The sequence below is a fragment of the Phyllostomus hastatus genome, unplaced genomic scaffold, assembly GCF_019186645.2.
Source record: "Phyllostomus hastatus isolate PE091 unplaced genomic scaffold, TTU_PhHast_1.1 phas_scaffold_182, whole genome shotgun sequence".
In the NCBI taxonomy this organism is placed as follows: Eukaryota; Metazoa; Chordata; class Mammalia; order Chiroptera; family Phyllostomidae; genus Phyllostomus; species Phyllostomus hastatus.
Window position 1 is genome coordinate 27918905 of NW_025334013.1, and position 22610 is coordinate 27941514.

The 22610-nt window shown below is 41.5% G+C and overlaps 1 protein-coding gene across 3 annotated transcripts in view; it reads right to left on the reverse strand.

The window, feature by feature from the left end:
* Positions 1–22610, reverse strand: part of HIVEP3 (HIVEP zinc finger 3) — a 427770-nt gene that overhangs the window by 332698 nt on the left and 72462 nt on the right. For all 3 annotated transcript variants that reach the window (XM_045858485.1, XM_045858482.1, XM_045858484.1), the window contains exon 2: positions 3459–3570. The gene's annotated coding sequence lies outside the window, so the exon portion shown is untranslated. The remainder of the gene's footprint in view (positions 1–3458; positions 3571–22610) is intronic.

Sequence of the window (22610 nt, forward strand, 5' to 3'; positions counted from 1 at the left end):
TTCCTTCCTTCTTAGCTAGCGTCAGACGTTAGAACATGAGCACTACTAATACCAGCATAATAGTTCCCTGCTGAAATTCAGCAAAAGATCATAAAGTTCTCAATTAATTTCAGCAGGCATTATCGCGTTAATTTTGATCAGTAAGCCCCTGGCTGTCCAGAAACCCTGGGGGTTCTGTAATCCTGCACAAATGCAGTTTTTCATTTAAGCATTGTGCTAAAAATCATTTGGAGTATATTTCAAATTCTAATACCTTTTAAATTGGACACACAAATATCATTTAAACTTCTCTTGATATGTATGGACCACTATGAGCACCAGTTATTATGGGTCCTGAAGACCTATCAAAATATATAAAATTTCATTGACTTGCTTATATTACTTACATTAAACAATTTTTAAAATTCTGTGCTTTAAAGCTCTGTGTCTTTTACATTTATTTAAAGTTTTTTTTAGTTTTTCTGTTTCTTACATTACTAGTACTTCTTACAGACATATGCCAAAAAAGAAAAAACCTTAATAACCCTTGTACAGTATGTTCTCAACCTCTTCCAATTTGCTAGGTGTGTTTGGCAAACGAATAACTAAGCTTCTCAGAAGTTCACATAAAAAAAGAGTCCTAAAATAGGGTATGAAATTCTCTGCAATGGTCATAATACAGGAACTGTAGCTCATGGATTCAGGGCATCTTTCTTAGTTTGTGACTTAGGTCCCAACTAGGTAAATGTGAGGTCCAGGCTGTTGCGGTATTGGCCTAATACCCATCGGCTACAAGCACGTGTTACTTTCAGCCCATCTCATTTTCTTCTCAAGCTGCTCCAGTGGGTTTGGAAAGGCTATGATGATTACACCCACTTTACGGATAAAGAACAGCATGGGTCAAGGGCTTTGGCCAAGTCTGGCTGCAAACGCCAGTGCCGCCTGTTCCTCTGGCCCCGCCTTCCCAGGATATCCATAGATTCATAAATATGTTTTGATTCCACTGGAAAGGCCAAGAAGAACAGCATGTTGGGGCCTCCTTGACCAGCAGTGTTGAGAGCAGGAAGGAACCTGAAAGATAGCAGGGAACTCACAGAGTGGGAAGTGAGTGAGCAACAAGTTAAAAACTATCCAGCTGTCACACAGCTTTCTTAATGTTATCTTCCATCAAGCCGGGGCCGCGAATCTGCCAGGATTTCAGACTAAGTGCATCTTCTTCTTGCCTGTAACTTTCACACACTAAATGCCCCAATAGCTCACTCGGCAAGGGCCCAAAGTCAGCCCACAATTTTCTACTGCCACTGAAACAGAACGGGCAAGACAGCTCAACAACAGTGCCAGCTGAGCACATCATGATCCATTGCCCCGGCGTACACCTTAGAAGTTGGCCCTTAAAGAGAACCACTGGGGTATTAAGAGAAAAAAAATACCTTAGCCCAAAGGGGCCACACTTCCTCACCATATTAATAAATCTGCCCAGCAGCCCTAGGCTGAGGCACTCAGGGGAGCGATAAAGAGGCCCATGTCACAATCCTGTCCTGTGAGTGCCACAGCGAAGCAGAGCGGGAAAAGAGAGAGAGAGCCAAGTGCTCCACACACCTTCCTGCCGGCAGATATCTCAGTGGGACAGCTGTTCTCCTACCCTACAAAAAAATCCCACAAAATTTGATTCAAGAATGTACAGGGCTCCAGCTTCTGCAAGTCATCACAGCTTTAAAGAGCACAAGTCACACATCTCGGCCAGCGTCTGAAGTCTGCTCACAGACCTACAGCATAGCCCGACACCGGAGCAAAACTGAAACCCCAGTGGGGCAGAAACTCTTCCCCTCAGTGGGGAGCATAGAGAACAGCTGGGACCTAAAACAAGTGAACGGGGCAGGCACCCTGGATTCAGATTTCATGTTAGTTAGGAACCTAGGGGGTCCTGCAGGCGTGATTCCAACCTTCTCCCTACAGGGGTAAAATAACCACAGGACAGCTCAGACAGGCAATGACTGGGTGAAGGGGATGGGGGAGGGTCGTCAGATCAACAGTGACCCAAAGCCAGTTCCACCGTGTCCCCAACAGATATGTGATCTTTGCCTCTGTTCTTCACATAAGTTGCCCCAATGGTCCTTCCTCCTCTCCACACTCTCCCTGCCCCCAGCGTACACATAGTTACATAAAAACATCTTAAACGTGGGGAGCCAACTTCCTCAGTCCAGGGGAGGACCAGGAGATGATGAGGAGCTGCAGGAGCACAGGTCTGATCTTTACTGGGGGCCGCGCAATCACACAGACAAGGGCTGAAGAACTGGCAGATCAGTGCAGCTCACACCTCACTCTCCCCCACTCCTCCCCCAACCCCAGAAAGCAAGCCAGTTTTAACACTACAGAAGCACACAGCGTGGCTGGGTGGCTCCTGCAGGCTGCTGGTTACCATGACAAGCACTGCCGGGAACTTGAGGGTGTGTAGCAGAAAGAAGATCCACATGCTGCTCATCCAGGGCCCCGGCCCCGCAGACGGTCCTGCCTGCAACCACTGCCCGCAAAGTTCAAGGGACTGTCTGCCAAGCCACAGAGGTCCACTGGACCTCTGCAATGTAAACCAAAGCAGCCCCTTTCAAGGAAACCAACGCCTGGCCCCCGAGTCCCGCTATACCACCACTGTCCAAGTCTACGCGGGTTCAGGCTCTCCACCTCGCTCAAGAGTCCTCAGACAGCCTGTGCAGTCGCCACAGGGACCATGCAGCACCAGCAGTGTTTCTAATTTTAAAAGATGGTAAAATATGGGGCACAACTTGGAGAAGGGGCACCCGCTTTGTCTAGTGGTAAAGCAAGAATCCCCAAGAGAGTAAGAGTTTGGTTTTTGTTTTGTTTTGTTTGGAGAGGAGGGAGGTTGTGATTTTGTTTTAGAATATTTGGGGGTGGGGCTAGGATTAAGGAGAGAAGGGAAGAGCTTCCTTCTGCTTTGACACCCAGCATTCTCCGAATCTCATTCCCCACCAATCGGGCCACAGACACCACAGAGCAATCCAGGAGCAGGAGCCAGGCTAGCAGCAGAAAATGTAGGTGCTGCAGGAGTGAGGCATTTGCGCGACCAGCTGAGGCTCTTTAGAGCACGATCGCCAGTGCGCCGGTGCGGAGAACAGTTGCCAGCCAGCGAGCGAGCGAGCGAGAAGCGTGCGCGGCGCGCACAGGGTTACAGCCACCGCCGCTGCTGCTGGTGATTGACGCGCGGGGTCACTTGAGGCTCGCGCTGGTGCCCCAGCACCAGGCCAAGCAGCCCGCTCAGCCCACCGAGGGCACCGCACGACACGCAGCTGCCCACCTAGCCGGCCCTTCGTCTCAGCCCCCGACACCGTGCCTAAGAAAGGCAACGACAAGATGGAATCGCGGCTAGCTATTTCATCTCCGCTGGGCGACCGCGGGCAAAACCACAATAAATACAATCAAGCACAAGGAATTCATCCGCCGAATAAAAATCCAGAGTCCCCTACCTTGGGCCTTGGGATGGCAAACTGGTCCTGTGTTCTCTGACCCACGGATTCAGCCCCTTCTTCATGAATTATTCCGGTCAGTCAGGATTTTGTGCATTTTTTTCATGAACACCTGTTTCAAGTAAGGGGTAAAGACCTTATTGAAAGAATTGTCCTTAGAGCAGAGTCTGTGCACAGATCTGTCCACCCAGGCATGCATGCGTGTTTGTGTACACACATATGCACACGGAATATGCATGTACATTGAAGCACCAAACTAGGCAGTTGGATAATGGGAGAGTCGGCTGGTTGTGAGCATGCTCGCGCCGGGGACAGATCCACCCTCTGTTATTCCTCTGAATAAATATAAATCACGATCAGAAAGCCAAACAGCAGCATCCCTCTCGAATTCCTGCTGCTGAAAAAACACGGAATAAATTCCGTCCACAGACACAGAATCTAATCAGCAGCTGTTTTCTGAGTCCGGAGCCAACCCATGCCTTGCTTAGCTTCTTCACTATGAGTCCAGACCTTTTCTGAAAGGGGTTTTAACCTTTTAAAGACACAGTACACCAATTATCACTTCTGAACAGCTATTACTCCCAGCACAGGAAGTCAGTCCCATGCCTAAAGCCACAGGGCAGACTTGCACACAGTGGTAATGATTTCATTTATCGATGACTTTTAAAAATGTGTCATATGTATAAATAAATAAATTAAATAAATAAATAAATATATATATATATATATATATATATAGAGAGAGAGAGAGAGAGAGAGAATGCAAATGCAAGATGAAACCAGACACATTTATTGCAGGGATGAGCTCCTCAGTGATTAATCAGCACGTTATGTAAACACTATGACCCTTCACTTATGAACACACCTGTTCATGGGACCAGATGACGCAGGCGTCACCCCTCATGAGCCCCTACCTGCTGATAAAGGATGGGGGGGAAGCTGGCGCAGGTGGCTGAAGGAAGTAGGGATTTCTACCACCTCAGATTTAACTGTAGGGCGCCCACCCCTCACCCTGTCCTGCCCTGCAGCCTCAGGGGCCACATCCTCCACCCAGAGAACCCTTGGGGCACGGCTTCTAAACTATAGTGTCATCTAGGACCAGGTCTTGCCTCAAGACACATTAAAAAAAACAAACAACAAAACAGAATCTGGAATCAAATCTACCACCTGACCCTTTACGTCCCTAAGATATAGGCTCATACCCTTCTTTAAGATTTTGTTAACAAGACTTTTTTTAACTTTATTTTTTTAGGGCAAGGTTGAGCATGGGCTGAGGTCAGGGATAAACAACCCTCAGCCCAAACATTTAAAAAAAATTTTTTTGTCAAGTATTTCAGCCACTCAGATGTTTTCTCTAGTTTTATTTTAGCTTTTAAAGAGGTAGCAATGAGAAGAAACAAAAACTCCTAACCTCGTTTATGTTTGGAAGGAATAAAAATGCCTTTCACAGCTGGGTTTTTTTTTTTTTCCATCCTGGGTGCCCTGAGCCTCAGAATGGCACCAGGTGCTTCTGCTCTGGCTCCCAGCTTAGCTGAAGAGCAACCCAGTTTTTCTACGGCCACTCCCCAGGGCATGTCCCTCTAGCCCCAGCATCAGAGCCAGTGCACTGTCACCGTCCCACTTCGTCACAGGTGCTGCCTGCACCGCCCCCCTCCCAGACACACACACACACACACACACACACACACACACACACACTCCCTTCTCTTCCCCCATCCAGGCTCTTTAGCAGAAAAATTATCATATTTCATGTGTCATCGCTCTAGCTAGCTGGGCCTCTCACTGATTGGCTGGGCACTGGCAGCCGGAAATGTCACCAGCCATATACAGCTTGGAACTGTCTCTCCCACGGCCACCTCAGGCCATAGCCCAGGAGGCTATGTGACAGGCACATGCCTACCACAGGGAGCCTGTCAATCCTCCCCATGGTCCAGCCCATACCCTCTCCCTGCTCTTCTCTCTACCCAGCCCCTGGGGGAGGGCATGGGGAGGAAGTTCACATTTGTGCTGAAAGCTCCAGCTGCCTCCAACCACAGAGAGAGGGAGCCACTGAAAGTCTTGTCCTTGCCAGCATATGAGGGGAAAAACTAAAGGGGTCTCCATTAGCTTTTAAAGATATGGAACAAGAGTTCTTGACAAAAATAGTGTCTCCTCACTTTAAAAAAAAATTATCAGTAAGGCTGAGTGAAAACAAGAGTTTTTACTCTCAGAAGTATTCTGCTGCTGTTTATTTCACATCTAACAGCACAGGCCCCGGGATATCATAATCATAATATCTTTAGGAGGGCAGGCAATCCAGAAGGTAATTCCGTCCATCCTCTGCCCTTAAAAGAGAACAGCTCTTAACCCTTCAGAAAACTAGCCAGAGGAGTCTTTATAACTGGGCCACGCAGGTTTCAAAGAGCTAAACAGTCTTGGTAGTGACCAACCTGAGTCATTTCGGCTGTAATTTAAGCTTTGTCCGTCCTGCAGGTTTCATGTGACTCACCGTGTAAGTCTCACCTCATTCTGTGCTCCTGACTAAGGTAAAGCTTGCTCTCTGGACCTTGCTATAAAAGTTGTTTTTCCAGCCTTTCATCATGCTGCTTTATTCTTTAGACTTTGAGAGACAAGCCTTCCCCAAGCCAGATGAGGCTGCAAGATCATTTGGTCCAGCCATCCATAGGATGCTTCAATCCCTGCTACTGGGGTTTTGGATTTTGGGGATGGAATATTGGACCCAGGAATTTACCCTCTCCTACTCCTCTAAAGAAACAAAAATTATTTGACCAAAACATCAGCGGCAGTGCTGGGAACCATCACAAAAAGCCATCAAAAGCCAACAGTTTGTAGACTATGGCAAAGATACTGAGCAGATGGGATGTGAGGAGGAACGCTGATTAGTGCTGATGAGCTCATGATTCTTCACAGACCCCCGAAGAAGTGCACAGGTTTCCAGAAAAAGCCCTGAAAAAGTCCTGAAAAAGTCCAAACTCAGAGGACCAGAGACTGGATGAGGGTCAAGGGCATCAGTTCAGCAGCAAATTAAAGGACGTCAGGAACTAGGGTGGCTCCCTCCACAGAGAATGGCAGTCATTTCACACTGTCTTTGCAAAGTGAGAAATTTGTCCCTAATGTGCGTGGAAGTCCGAGACTGACTAGGGGCAAGACCCTAGCTCATTTGAGGATACCAAAAAGAAAAACAAAACGAAGAAGAAAAAGAGATTTCAGTAACAAGATAAGACATAAGATATAACTGAGAGATTCAGAAGATTCAATATTACTTTTCTAGGAGTTCCAGAAGGGGACAACATAGTCAATGGAAGGAAGAGCAATAACCCAGGAAGAACTCGAAGAACAGTTCCTTGAGCTAAAGAAAGACTATAGGCCTTAGGTCACAGGGATCTGTTGAGTGTGGGGTGGCAGGGTTACTGAAAAACACACAATTCCAGATGTAATCTGAATCTCCGAGAACATCGGAGATACAACTGCAAGCTCCATGACAGGAGAGAAAAATCGAGCCACTTAAAAGAAAGATAATTAGACACATCAGCAATGCTGTGTGACACTATGTGACACTATTTTTATAGAATTCTAAGGGAATATTATTGTAACTTGAGAATTCTACTGCTGCCAAACTAATTTCTCTCATATGTGATGACAAAAAAAGGCATGTTCAAAGACATAGAAATTATATCACCCAAATACTCTTTGTTTTAAAAATATTACTTAAAATTCTATTCTAGCTAAGAAAAAAAATAAGCTGAAATAGGGAACTCAAGAAAGGAGAAGACATATTATATAAGAAAATATAATGAGAACTAAAGCCAATAATTTATGTGATTGGGAAGTTTAATTATTATAAAGAAGTGTTAAAAGATAACTTCCATATGATTTCAGTGGATGAGTTAGTAAAATCACTAGAATAAAAAAAGGTGAGAATTATTATGGAAGGCAGACAATTACAGTTCCATCTGTCTCATCTGTTTCCAAGATGACATTAACATGATAATAAGGACTTTTTTTTTAAATCCATTTTTTTAAAGATTTTATTTATTTATTTCTAGAGAGGGGAGGGAGGGAAGGAGGGAGGGAGGGAGGGAGAGAGAGAGAGAGAGAGAGAGAGACATCAATGTGCAGTTGCTGGGGATTCTGGCCTGCAACCCAGGAATGTACCCTGGCTGGGAATCGAACCTGGGACACTTTGGTTCCCAGCCCGCGCTCAATCCACTGAGCTACACCAGCCAGGGCTGATAATAAGGACTTTTTAAGTTGACAGAAACAATGAAAAAACAGTAGAAGAATAGAGGGGGCTAAATTTATCTAACATAAATACATGCTCTAAAGCTACAGTAAATGAAACGGTACAGCACAACTGCAGAAACCTGCAAAATGGACCGATGGCCCTGAATGAAGTCAAGACACAGATTCAGCGTTTGCTATGTGAGAGGTAGGTGATAAAAACTCAGTTTTAAATCAGTGGGAGAAAGAATGGATTATTTAATAAATAGTGTCGGATTGTGACTATTTGAAAACAATGAAGTATTACTTCTAACTAATACCTTATACAAAATATATTCTACTTTCACAAATAAAAAACACAAGGAAAAATAGACCAATAAATCACAAAATTTATAAAGTTTTTTTGTCTAATAGTGGAAAGAAAAAATAGGGTTATCTAGTCTATGTTTATCTAGTCTATGTAATCCATTGTGGTAAGCTAAATAATGGTCCCCAAAAGATATCTAATTCCTAATCTCTAGAAACTATAAATATTACGTTACATGACAAAAGGTATGATTCCTTTAAGGATCTTGAGATGGAGAGATTATCCTGAATTTGGGGGGAGGGCCCTAAATGTCATCACAAGTATCCTATTAGAGGCAGAGGGTAGATGAGGAAGTAGCATCTGACCACAGAGTAATGTGGCCACAAGCCATGGAAACCTGGAAGCCACCAGAAGATGAAAGAGGCAAGCAACACGTTCTCCCCTAGAACCTCTGCAGGGAGCCAAGCCCCACTGACACCTTGATCTCAGCCCTGTGAAACTTGTATCAGATTCCTGGCCTCCAGAATTCTAAGCTAATAAATATGTTGTTTTAAACCACAGAGTTTGTGGTCATTTGTTACAGTAGCCATAGGAAACTAATACAAACACCATGATGAGAAACATAATACATCCTAGGGATTATAATTATTATTACCAGCAACAATAGTTGTTATGTGCCTGGAACTGCTAAATTATTTATAAAACTACTCTTATTTGCATGCAAGTAGGCAGTGGAGAGAATTGCAGTTATTCTGGCTCCACCGCTTAGCAGCATATACCCCTGAGCAAGTCTTTTACCCTTCTAACGCTGCTTTGTCTCATCTATAGAGATTAAGAGTGGTACTTACTTGATGGAGTTGTTGAGGATAAAGTGAGATTATCTATACAAAATGCTTATAACAGTGCAGCAATAAGGGTTCCCTAAATGATAACTAATAATGAGGCAGCCTTCCTTATTTATGCTGGCTGCAGTCTGTCTCCAGAGCACCCTCTTTCTGATTTTAGTTCTTCCCTTTGGACACAACTGAAAAAGGGTCTCTCCTAACAACCCTACTGTCCAAAATTCTGAAGACAATGATCATGTCATGAAGAATCTTAGCTTCTCCAGACTAAAAGTAATCAAAGCTTTTAATTATTGCTCTTGGGAATTCATCTGGAGCACCATCCCCATCCAGATCACCTCCCCTGAACACATTCTTGTGCATCTCACGGCACGATCCCAGACTCATCACCGCCCTTGTTCTAGAACAGGGTGACAAACTATGTATACATAGTCTCAGTGCAGCCCCCTATTTTTTTCAATTACAGTTTACTTTCAATATTATTTTGTGTTGGTTTCAGGAGTGCAGCATAGTGGTTAGACAATCTTATACTTTACAAAGTGTGCCCCCAACCCAGTATTTCCAGTACCCACCTGGCACCATACATAATTATCACAATATTATTGACTATATTCCTTATCCTGTACTTTACATCCCAATGATTACTTTGTAACTATCAATTTGTACTTCTCAACCCCTTTCCCTTTCTCACCCAACCCCCTGACCACCCTCCCCACTGGCAACCACCAGTCCTCTGTCTGTGTCTGTAGTCTGTTTTAATTTTGTTTATTTTGTTCTTTAGATTCCACATATAAGTGAAATAGTCATGCCTTTCATTAACTAGCTGATTTCACTTAGCATGATACCTTTTAGGTCCATCTATGCTGTTGCTAATTGTAAGATTTCATTCTTTTTATGGCCAAGTAATGTTCCATTGTGCATATGTGCCAAAGCTTCTTTATCCATTCATCTATTGATGGACAGTCAGGTTGCTTCCAAAGTCTGACTATTGTAAATAACAGTGCAATGAACATAGGAGTGCATGCAGTCTTTCAAATTAGCACTTTGGGTTTCTTAGACATATATCCAGAAGTGAAATTATTGGGTCATAAGGAAGTTGGTTTTTAATATTTTGAGGCCCCTCCATACTGTTTTCCATAGTGGATAGTGCAGCCTATTTTTTATAGTCCATGAGCTAGCAATGATTTTTACATTTTTAAAGAATTGTAAAACACTAAAACAAAAAAAGAATTTTTAACAAAGACCATTCAGTCTTTGGACTGAAAAGTCTACAATATTTACTATTTGACCCTTTTCCGAAAGAGTTTGCCAATTTACTTTCTAGAAGCTACTATATTTCTATAAATGTAATATAATATTGCCCAATATATTTTGCACATAAATTGAACTATTGTTCATAATAAATTACTGGAAGGCTGCTAATTGTTCAATCAGTGCCCATTCTCCCCTCTCTCCTCATCTAGTCACAAAATTCATTTTTGTGTCTTTGTTTGACTGTTTTGTTTTTCACCCATCACTGCACCTCCCATCCCTTTGGCAACCATCAGTCCATCCTCTGTACCTATGGCTCTGCTTCTGTTTTATTTTTTTATTTGTTTCTCTTATTTTTTTATATTCTACCCATAAGTAATTTCAAAATGGTATTTGTCTCTGACTTATTTCACTAAGCATAATACCCTCTAAGTGCATCCATGTCATTGTAAATGGCAAGATTCCATTCTTTTTTATTGCTGAGTAGTATTCCATTGTGAATAGGTATATGTGCATGTACAAAGAGAGTGTGGCAAAAGCAGGTTTATAGTTATAAGCACATGAAACAATTTATTCTTGTATTATTATTTATTAATTACTGCATTATTTTCCATACGAACAACTATTAACCTACTTTTGGCCCTCCCTGTATACATCAGTATCACATCTTATCCATTCATCTATTGATGGATACCTAGGTTGCTTCCATATCTTGACTACTGCAAATAACAGTGCAATGGACATAGAGGTATGTATACACCTTTTCAGAATAGTGTTTTGGTTTTCTTTGTATAAATACCCAAGATAGTATTGCTGGGTCATACTGCAGCTCTATTTTTAATTTTTTGAGGGATCTCCATACTGTTTTCCATAGTGGTTGTACCAACTTACAATCCCAACAGTGCATGAGGGTTCCCTTTTCTCCACATCCTCACCAACACTTGTTATTTGATAACTTTTTTTAAATAATGGTCATTCTGACAGGTGTGAGGTGGTATCTTGTGGTTTGGGTTTGCATTTCCCTGATAATTAGTGATGTTAAGCATTTTTTAAATATTGCTGTTGGCAATCTGTGTGTTCTCTTTGGAGAATTGTAATTCAGGTCCTCTGCCTATTTTTCAGTTGGATTGTTTGTTTTTTGAATTTTTTTGATGTTATGTTGTGTGGGTTTCTTACATATTTTGGATATTAATCCCTTATTGGATCCATCATTTGTGAATATTATCTCCCATTCAGTAGGTTGTGCTTTCATTTTGTTGATGGTTTCTTTCACTATACAAAAACTCTTTAGTTTGATGTAGTCCCATTTATTTCTCTCTTTTGTTGCCCTTGCATAGGGAGACATATCCAGGAAGGTATTGCTAAGACCAATGTCCAAGAGTTTACTGTCTATGTTTTTTCCTAGGAGTTTTATGTTTTGCAGGTCTTATATTTAAGTCTTTAATCCATTCTGAATTTGATTTTTGTACATTGTGTAAGAAAGTGGTACAGTTCATTTTTTTGGATCTATCTCTCCCATTTTCCCAACACTACCTATTAAAGAGTCTTTAACCCATTCTATAGTCTTGCCTCCATTGTCATAGATTAATTGAAAATAGAAGCAAGGATTTATTTCTGGGCTCTCTATTCCATTGATATATGTGTCTGTTTTTGTGTCAGTATTTCACTGCTTTGATTATTGTACCTTTGTAGTATAGTTTGAATTCAAGAAGCATGATATCTCCCACTTTATTCTTTGTCAAGATTGCTTTGGCTATTCAGGGCCTCTTGTGGTACCATACAAATTTTATGATTAGTTGTTTTAGTTTTGAGAAGAATGTCATTTGTATTTTAATAGGGATTGCACTGAATCTGTATATTGCTTTGGGTAGTAAAAACATTTTATTGTAACAATATTAATCCTTCCAATCCATGAGCATAGTATAAAGTTCTTAGCTAGGAATATGGCTACCAGCTAACAACTACATTTTCCAGCTACTCTTCCAACTCTCGAGTATTTTTTAATTTCAAGTATTTTTTTAAATATTTTTGGCTTCCAAGCCACACATTTCCCCCATTCTGCACTCATGGAGTTTATTTTCTGGACCCCATCACAAGACCTTACATTTATCCCCATTACACTTCATGTTGTAAGAATCAGTCTATCAGTTTATTTTATTATTATTATTATTATTATTATTATTATTATTATTCCTCACTCAAGGACACGTTTTATTGATCTTTGAGAGAGACAGACAGACAGACAGATGGACAGACATCTATCTGTTGCCTCCCATGCCCACTCAACCAGGGATCAAACCTGCAACCTAGTTATGTGCCCTGACTGGGGATCAAACCCATAACCTTTCAGTGCATGGGACAACACTCTAAACAACTGAGCCTCCCAGCCAGGGGTTGGCCATCATTTTAACCTGACATCCAGAACCCAATTCTGTCACCCAAAGTCGTTTCTATTCTTTCTAATTTCACATCACTCTTTAAAAGGCACTTCAGTTGTAGCACTCAAACTCAAGAGTGTTCCTCAAAATACCTGATCGATATTAAGGATAATGTAATGGAGAAGACTGTGACCTCAGTTTTAGAAAAGGAAATAACAGATCAAACTAAGGTCAAATGAAGGATAAAGTGGAGAGAACAGAGACACACAGTTATGGAAAGTTTACTATGTCCCAGGCACTCTACTGGAAACCTCCCTAAGGTTATCTCATTGATTAAATATCTCATTCATCCAGGCATTTGTTTTTAAAAGAGTAATTTTAATTTTTTGAAACAGAAACTACAGATATCTCCTGTTGGGGCAGAAAACCATTATCTAGAAATGCTGATGAAAACATAGCCTATGCAAATCTCTCTCTGCCTAAGTCCGTGTGCACCCACCTCTCTCTGGACATCTGAAAAGTGTACCAACAGCAATCTTTGTAAGCCTTAGGGTCAAAGATAAAAATACTCCAAGCACCTGACTCAAGAATTGTACAATGCAGGACACTGGACAGCAATTTCAGAAAATTCTATACTGGGCTGTCTTGAATCAGATGAGAAATATGTGTTGGCCCTCAGCACAGCTCTACGGCGGAAGGACTGAGTGGGCAGGCTCTGAACAGTGCCAGACAATCTGGGTTCAAAGCCTGTGGGACCTTGAGACAACTGCTTAATCCTTCCCTGCCTCGGTTTCCTTACCTGTAAAATAGGGACATGTCATCTTCACCACAACATCTAAGGCAGATCTCCCCCTAGTTTGCAGATGACGAATCTGAGGCTTACATCCCTTGTGTGAGGGCAGACCATCCAGTAAATGTCAGCATGAGGGCGAAACCCTCGGATCGTTCATCCAGGGTTCACATGCTTTCCTCTTCCAAAGATGGAGAAGGAAAGTATCACAACCAAGGTAGAAAATAAGTTACCAGTCATGCCAGACAGGATAACCTCTGCACCAGAGGGAAGGTCAGATGACTTTTAATGTGACACTCAAGATGAGAGCCAAACGAGGTTAACGGTGGTTTTCTTCCAACTTCCTTAAAGAGGCTTTCATTGGTTAGCTCTCTAGGATGGTGTTTGCGAAAAAAGATCTGGCTCCAGTCCCACCCACTTCTTACAATCACTCAGCCGTTTGGGGCCTTGGTCGGCTGGTTTTTAATGCAAAAAAAAAAAATTAGCCAATCCCTCTTTTTGCTTTTGGTCCCTAAAGTAAATAATTTGGGATCCAAAGTCAAATACGCACATGGGCATATGTGCACATACCAAGCAAAACCTTAGAATATTGGTTCTTAACCTTTCTTCCCCTTCTCCTACCCCCTCACACCTCAGGTGTGAGGAGGCCTATCAGGGACCTCAGCGATCCGTGGCAGATGGTGTCACTAGGAGGCACACAGACTCTCCAGCAGAAGTGTTTCTATGATTGGAAAAATCCATATCCCTGTTTAGAATCAGTGCCCTACGTGGAACAGTCATCAATTTATGATCAACAACAAAAAGGAATACTAAGAGACATTCAGAAAACATGTAAGTCAAAGTCCCTGGCAGCCTGAGGATCTTATGTGAGACTGCATATCAAAACCCCAGTGGAGCTCTGGAAAAACACGGGTGCCTCCAAGTTTCTACAGGAAGGTCTTGGCATGTGCACCTCTCTAAAGCCCCTGGGTCATTCCGACAAGCCTGGTGAAGAACCCCTGCTGGTTGCAGCTCTATGAGCTGCAGTTCTATAACATGTTGCCAGGTCCAGATACCAATCAAATAAATGTGATCAGGGAAGTTCTAACAGATGAAGCAGTCTAAAAGCCACATACACTGATTCAGTCTATTAAAAGCATAACATGAATGCAACTGGCAGGAAGAAAAGGAGTTGAGGGCACAGAGAGAGGGGGTTTCTAGTGTGCCAGGAAGGTGGAGGTAGGGATCTGCTTCACCACCAGCTCCTGGAGAACGAGTCTGCTTCTTTTATCTCAGACAAGGATGAGATTTTGTCAGGCTGAGTTTGGGTTCAAGAACCAGGAGAGTCTGATCCTGGTAAGAATTCCCTTCTAAGGAAGCATTAAGCCAAGTGATTGGAGAAGTTCTTCCCTTGTTGGAAGTTTCTCCTGCAAAAGAAGTGTGGTGCATCATGAAGCGAGTTTCTCAGACCCTATGTGGGCAGCCAGTGACATGGCAGTCAAGTGCCCCAAAGGGACACTCTGGGTGCCAACCACTCCCCCACTGAAACAGGGCACATGGCCCCCGTTCCCTGTGACCACCTGGCTGCTGGACAGTTTGCACATCCTAGCTAAATAAACTCTATGTGTTTTTGGGTGGGGCAGGGCGGGGTGCAGTAAGGAGAAGGTTCTCTTCTGGCAATCCACAGGCAACCAAAAACGCTGCAAGGACACACTAGGAAAAAATCATAAAAAGCAAATCCGGGGCCATAATACCAAAAACAATTATCATAAATCTAAAGAATTAGACATTTCAGTCAGATTGGAAAAGAACTCTAACTAGCTAAGAACATAAACAAACAGTACAAATTATGTGTGATTTATAACATTTACCCAGGGTCAAAAATTCACTTACTTTCAGGGGCCCAGCAAGTAACATAAGTGTGTGAAACAGCATGGAATAAGCAAGAGAGAATGGGAGTGGTCAGCCTTCCCTGCAAGTCCAATTTTTAGATAGATAGATAGATAGATAGATAGATAGATAGATAGATAGATAGATAGATAGCGAGCTGTGTAGGCTGGGAACTGTTGTTATCAGAAGACAGACTGCCAGTCGGCACTACCACCCCCTCCTCCATGACTGTAGCCAGTAAAGGAAGAAGGGAGAAAAAAATCATCCTTCTCTTAGGATAAAGAAAATCAGCTTTAAAAATCAGGCAGTTTTTTAAAAAGGATTTTAAGGTCATCATTACTTCCCAGACCTAGTTGAGATGACATAAAAAGATAAAGTAACATATAGAAAGAGTTAAAGAATGTCCCTAAAAACAGATGTCTTCAAATGAGTTGGTCAGACGGCCCCATCAGTAGCTCTTACTGTGAGCCCAGGAGCGCAGTGAATCACAGGGGGCCCAGGTCATGTGCAAGATGTTCCTCTACAAGCCTCACTCACAGTCTAAAGGTGTCCATACTATTCCCTTACAACACAAAGAAGACTTCTTTCCCTCATGACTACTTGATCAAAAATTCTCCTGACTTATTTTCTTTCCATTTTGAAATAATTTTAGACTTACAGAAGAAAAGTTGCAAAGGCTGACAAAGAACTCCCACCTACCTCCACCCACCTTTCCCTGATGTCAACATTTCATACAACCATAGTACAATGATCACAACTAAGAAACTGATATTGCTACAATACTAGGAACTAAACTACAGGTTTTTTCAAACTTTACCAGTTTTTCCACTACTGCCCCTTTTCCATCCCAGGATCGCCCCCAGGATTCCACATTGTATCAAGTTGTCATTTTTCCTGGTTTTCCTCTGATCTGAGACTATTCCTTGGTCTTCCCTTGTCTTTCATGCCCTTGATACTTCTAAAGAGCTTGGTCAGGTATTCTGTAGATCATCCTTCAATTTGAATGTCTGATCTTTTCTCATGATTAGATTGGGGTTATGAGTTTGGGGCAAGAATACCACAGAAATGATGTGTCTTCTCAGTACGTGACATTGGGGGAGGGGAGCATGATGTCAGTGTGTCTTATCACTGGTGACGTTAAGTTCCATCCCCCTTGGTTCGGATGGTGTCTGCCACGTTTCTTCACTATCAAGATCCTATTATTTTTCCTTTGCCGTTGATGACTACTGGGGGAGGGTACTTTGAGATTATGCAAATGTCTTGTTTCTTCTCAAACTTTCACCTACTAATTTTAGCATTCATCAGGGGACCCGTCGGCAGCAATTACAGCCGTAGTGTGCCAGTGGTGATTTCCTAGTTCCCATATTCCTCATGTTCATTAATTGGAATTCTCCTATAAGGATTAGTCTGTCCTTTCTCCTATTAAATGATCAGCTTATTTAACTTTTATTTTATCCATATGGACTCAGATATTAATTTTATTCTTTGAGTTGTAACCAAAAATAAAGCTATTTTTCTCTTCATTGGCTAAAATTGATCCAGCTTTGGTCATTGAGAGCTCTTCTAAGATGACTCCTGTATCTGACCAAATCCCACTGTTGTGCTGTCATTGATGAGCACTTCCTCACGTGTGGCACCAGAAGATGCTCCAGGGTCACCTTGTATTTTCCGCGCCCAGTCTCGGAGCCTACTTTTCCAAGGAGTCCTGGTTCCTTTTATTGGCATGACATTTAGGAACCAAGATACTGGACACCAGCTCTGCTCATTGCTACTGGATGCGCTGTTCCTGCTGTAGGTCACAGCACTAGTTCATCAGTCTGTCTAGAGGTTTATTAAGCTCATTGATCTTTTCAAAGAACCAGCTTTTGGTTTGACCGATACTTCTGAATTGCCTTCTGTTTCAAATTCATTGATTTTTGCTCTTATCTTTATGATTTCTTCTACTAGCCTTTGTTTAACTTGCTCCCTTTTCTCTAATTTTTTTTAAGGTGAATGCTTCTATTACTGATTGGAGACCTTTCTTCTTCTCAAATATATTAGCATTTAATGCTATAACTTTCCCCCTAAGCACTGATTTAGCTTCACCTCACAACTTGGATATGTTGTATTTCCTTTTCATTCAGTTCAAACTATTTTTTCATTCCTTTGAGACTTCCTCTTTGACACATGGGTTAATTTCCATATATTTGAGGATTTTCCAGATAGCTTTCTGTTACTGCATTCTGGTTTAATTCCATTATGGTTCACGAACATACTTTCTGTCTTTCTATTTAAAGTGGGTTTCTAACAGTGCATAGTTTGGCCTTATTTGTTTTATCCTATCTGACCATCTCAATCCTTTCACTGCTTTGGTTAGACCTCACACATTTAATGTGATAATTGATATGACTGAATTCAAGATCTACTAATCTTGCTAGCTGTATTTTTATTTGTTTCATCTGTTCTTTTTTTTAGTCTTTTATTTTTATGCCTTCTTTTGTTAGCCTGTTTTGGGGGGTGGAGGGAGAGAGGAAATGTTCTTGGTGTTGTGATTAAGTCTCAGTTTGAAACAAGCACCATATTGCTGAGTCTTGCCGTTGTAGTCTTCTCGGTAACTTCATCCCTCCTCTGGGTTAATTCTGAATCCAGTATGTATACCTGCCCATTCATCAGAGGTCAGGAGTTTTTCTTGGTCCCTTATTCCAGAAACAATAGGATTTTACCAATCCCCCAAAGTGTAAGAGTGTCCATCCCTCTTCCCCCAACACACCACAAATTACAGATTTTGTACACAGGACAGAAGGGCCCAGGTGGAGGATCTTGATCCTTCCAGAGCAGTTTCTGCTCCTCTTCTCCAGGAGTGCATCTCAAGCAGGACTCTCTATAGAGCTTCCCAACCATTTCCATGAACTGAAGGTGCAGTTCATAGAAAAATGCCTACTAGAGGGCATGGACCCCCCTTTATTTGGGGACCCTTACTTCACCTTCTTTTGCCAGTGCATACTCACCCAGACCCATCCTATTTCACAATACCCTGATTGAGTTCTTACAGGTGTCTGGCTGCTTGTTACCCAGGGCATTCAGTGCTCACATCTCTTCCTGCAGTTTGGGCCTGCTGTTTTCCCAGCTACCTCCATACTCCCCTGACTCAAGAAAAGGTATGAACTTGCTGTTTGGCAAGATTTTTTTTTACTGTAAGTTTAGGGGTAATTCTCTTTCTAGTTCTCTACATCTTTCAATAGGAAATAGAGGTCTACTTGTTTTTAATGAAGTATAAATGCATCTTTTGCAATAGCAAGCATCGAGAAGGTATAGCAGGTGGTCAGGATAATCTTTGTCCTCTTGGAAACTTCCCTAAGGACCTTTAGGAATAACAGATGTCCCAGAAACACCTCTATCAATTGTTTTTTGAGAAATATAAGGTATGGAAATAAAATCCCATAGGATTTAAGCAAAATACAAAAGATGCACTGATTTTTCATAAAGTGGAAGGTAGAACCTAAGTAAACTATAGAGCTGTTGGCTGTAATCCAGGACAATTATCTGGCTGAAAGCACCTACCAATAGCAATTGCCTGGCAAAGAATATGATGCTACACAGTAAACATCATGGATTCCTAAGAATAAAATAACTCCAGAGGATTTCTAACTCATTTAAGTCAATTTCCAAATTTCTTATACATGTCACTATTTAGTGAGAAATATGACAGCTAACTAAAGATGCAAAATTGGGCCAATGACAGCAATATCATACTTATGTTTTATTATTTATTATGTTTTTTCCAAAGTTAAGTCTGCCATTAACCATTAAAGATTTCATATATTATTATTATTATTATTATTATTATTAATAATAACAACAATGGAAGAATACCACTTACTGCAAGTCAGAAACTACAAGCCAGAGACATTACAAACATGTTCTCATTTTCTCATCATAAAAAAAACAGTGGGAAATCTGGGGCTTAGAGAGATCAAGAAACTTAACCAGTGCACAGAGCTAGCTAGTCATATGTGCTAGAACCAAAACTCAATACTAGGTCAGACTCTGAAGATGTTAATTAAGACCTCATGTGACCTATTGAGTATTTCCCTCTGTCATTTACAAAGCTGGAAGAGGTCCACTCTTGCATAAGAACACAAAAGCATCAGTAATGCCTTATTGGCTAACACCAGTTGTGACCGGAAGGACATTCAGTTTCAGAATAGTAACAAGGGACCATTTGTTGGGATAGCCTGATGACTGACCTTTATGAGACTGGTTTGAAAAAAAGGCATAACCTTCCCCCACATTTCAAAATTTTTCTCCTTCTTTCTCTCAGTATGCATATACATGTATATGTGCATGTGAGTATACCAAATAGTCTTTTCTGCCCTATAGTACTACATTATGATGCTCTCACCTAGTAATTTATTTATAATCTTTTTGAAACTATAAATATACATATGTTTTACCACAACTAACTCTTAAGAATAAAGACCTTTCTATGAGAGAGATTTCTACCATCCCTAATGAGGAGGCATAACATGACATTCTAAGGTTATCTTTGACATATGGATTATAGCAACAGGGCAGAAATGAGTTAAGAGACAATAGTGCAAACAGCCACTGCTAAATCTTCAGCTAGAAGAGAGAAGCTACACTCAAGCATAGTTCACCTTACCTAACAAGCCTATGTAAAATACAACGGCAAATGAAAGAGCGAAGACAATAAAAAGCAATGGCGATCATCAAAGCAGAGAGGAAAGAGTGCTACAAAGAGCAAAGCATAGTAATCCTCCAGAGAAACTCAGTTCAGGGATAAATGGAAAGTACCTTCTTTAACCCCAAGAAGGCTCTGCCAGGTAGCCCTGCCAGAATCTCTGAATTATAATACAAAACAATAGCTAGTGCTTCCTGATCTCTTACAAGTCAAAATGCACTTAGGAAATGAGCCTATTTAAATGACAATGTGGAAACTAGTCAGAGGCAACTGATCCAGGGGCCTCTGTCACTGCAAACCCCTGTCTAGCTTCCCTAAGTGGTAAAGACAAGGGATCCTATCTGCACACACCTGTAATCCCTTCACAACACACATGTGAGTGGTTGCCCACCCAGTGCAAAGCTCTGCAATAACTTGTATCAATAAGTAGTTCAATTAAGTTTGGTTTACTGTACTTAAAAAGTTGGGGAAAATACACACACACACAAACACACACACATCCAGAGGTCTGTCTGGAAAAAGCCCAGCCATTGTTAATACAACAAGAACGGTTTGCCTGACATCAATGTAAGCTGGCAGCCAAAGTGAGTGGACTGGAATGCATATGCATGAACAATGATGACTTCACTATACTAGTCAGTGGGGGTGGTAGATGCCACTGACTGAGCATGCGTACTGTGTGGCTGTCCCATTCAAAATGACTGAGTGAGTAGAACAAAGAATCTGTGTCATATTTTGCACTAATCTTGAACATTCCTCTGTGGAAACTTTTGGATGATCAGAATACTTTCAGGGACGATGCAATGAGTGCAGTACAAAAAAAGGGTGACACAAATGCTTTAAAGGCGATTAAGAATCTGCTGAAAGTGATCCATGCTCTGAAAGGCCTGCAACAAGCAGAACACCTGAGAATGACAGTGTGAGAACCAGAAGCTGATCTGGGCACTCCAAAAACTATTGTGTCTGAGATTTTGATGCAGAATCTTGGCATGAAATGTGTTGTGGCAAAATTTGTTCCACGGTTTCTGCTACCAGAGCAGAAACAACATTGTACGGCAATTGCTAATGACACTGAGAGAACTGTGTGAGTCCCAAGGTGCCTACTCTGAAGGAGACTGGGGCATTACTGTCCTATGTACAGTGTTTCTTGTATCCTGTATCTTCTTTAAGAAATGTCTCTATTTTGCATAGTATGTGGCTGGATACTTTCTGGACAGACCTTGATATATCAGAGTAATATTTTCATCAAAAATTGTTCATGCTGAAACATTTTAGTGCCTGAAGGGCAAGTTTCAGATATTAGAAAAATTAACTCTTGGGACACCTCTTTTCTTGTTGATGCAGGAATATACAATGTGACTACTTTGCTTTTTTAATGGGCTTCAAGGTGTTTCTATCAAATCATGCTAACACCTCAAAACACTGTCTTAAAGTGTGAATTAACTTAATATACATCATGGATTTAAAGTATTAGATTGGGTGTCCAGGTGCTCCAATGCTGGAACACTTTGGAGGCTAAGGGAGTTCTGTTCATTATTACACTGTAATAATTGGTATGAGCTGGGACTGTCCCAGCTTGGGTGAGATATTTGGTGACCCTAATATCAGACTGTTCCCTCATTTGGTCTTAATCTTTTAAGAACAAGAAAACCTAAATTTACTGATCCTCTTCTTTAAAAACAAAAATTAAAGAAAACAGTGCATGCTAGCAAAAAGAAGCTGAAATATATAGAACATAAAATAAAATGGCTACCATTTATAACCCAGAAATCTCATTTCCAAGATGTGATTTCCATTAAAAGTCTGCCTTCTAGTTCTCTGTTATGTGGAGCAGGCAGAATCCCCAAACACTATTACTCCAGGTCTGATAAATGAATGCCAAGTGGCCAAAAATAGCAAATGTCTATCCCCTATATTGAGTTCAGATAGGGCATCCCTCTCTGCACTTCTGGGGTATAGCATGGGATTTAGGACTAAATTACTGAGTGTATCACCGTTTTCCTGGTCACGATATTGGTTCGACATGGTCATATGACTCTTTAAGTACCAATGAGATGGAAAGTAACTTCTGCTCAGACCTCTAAGAAGACCATCTAGATTATTCTCACACATATTAAAATTGAGAAAATCTCAGATCTTGTCCAAGCTGGCTACCCCTAGCCACATATAACTATTGAGGACTTGAACTGTGACTAGTACAAATTAAAACATGAGACAGAAAAGCAACACTGAATTTCAAAGACTTAGTACAAACAAGGAATGTAAAATATTTCACTAACAATTTTTGCATGATTACACGTTGAAGTGATGACACAGGTGGCTAATACTATCTATTAGACAACACTGGTCTAGTACATTTGAATCCCTGATAAACCCAGGCCTGAGGGTAACCCCACCTGTGGCTTTTCAGATATGTGAACTAATAAATCCTTACTTTGTCCAAGCAAGTTCTGATTGGGCTTTGTAGGACTTGCACCTGAAAGTCCTACCAGATACAGTGTATGGTCATGTAGAATGATACTACACACTCAAGATAGAACTCTTTCACTGAATGACATGTCATGAGCACTTTCCACACTGGTAAACTTACTAATAGTGTGGCCAATAGTGTGGTACTGCACAATGCATGCCATATCTGGACAAATCAACTATTTTTTTTCTGTTAACACCAGTACATACATCCAGCATACAGCACCAGCTTGCTCTCAGGTCCTCCAGGGCCAATGGTCTTTTCTTGTCTCAGGCCTTTGCATACACTTTACCTTCAGCCTGGAACTCTGTCCTCTCTTTCCACTTGCCTGTTCCCTGAGGTC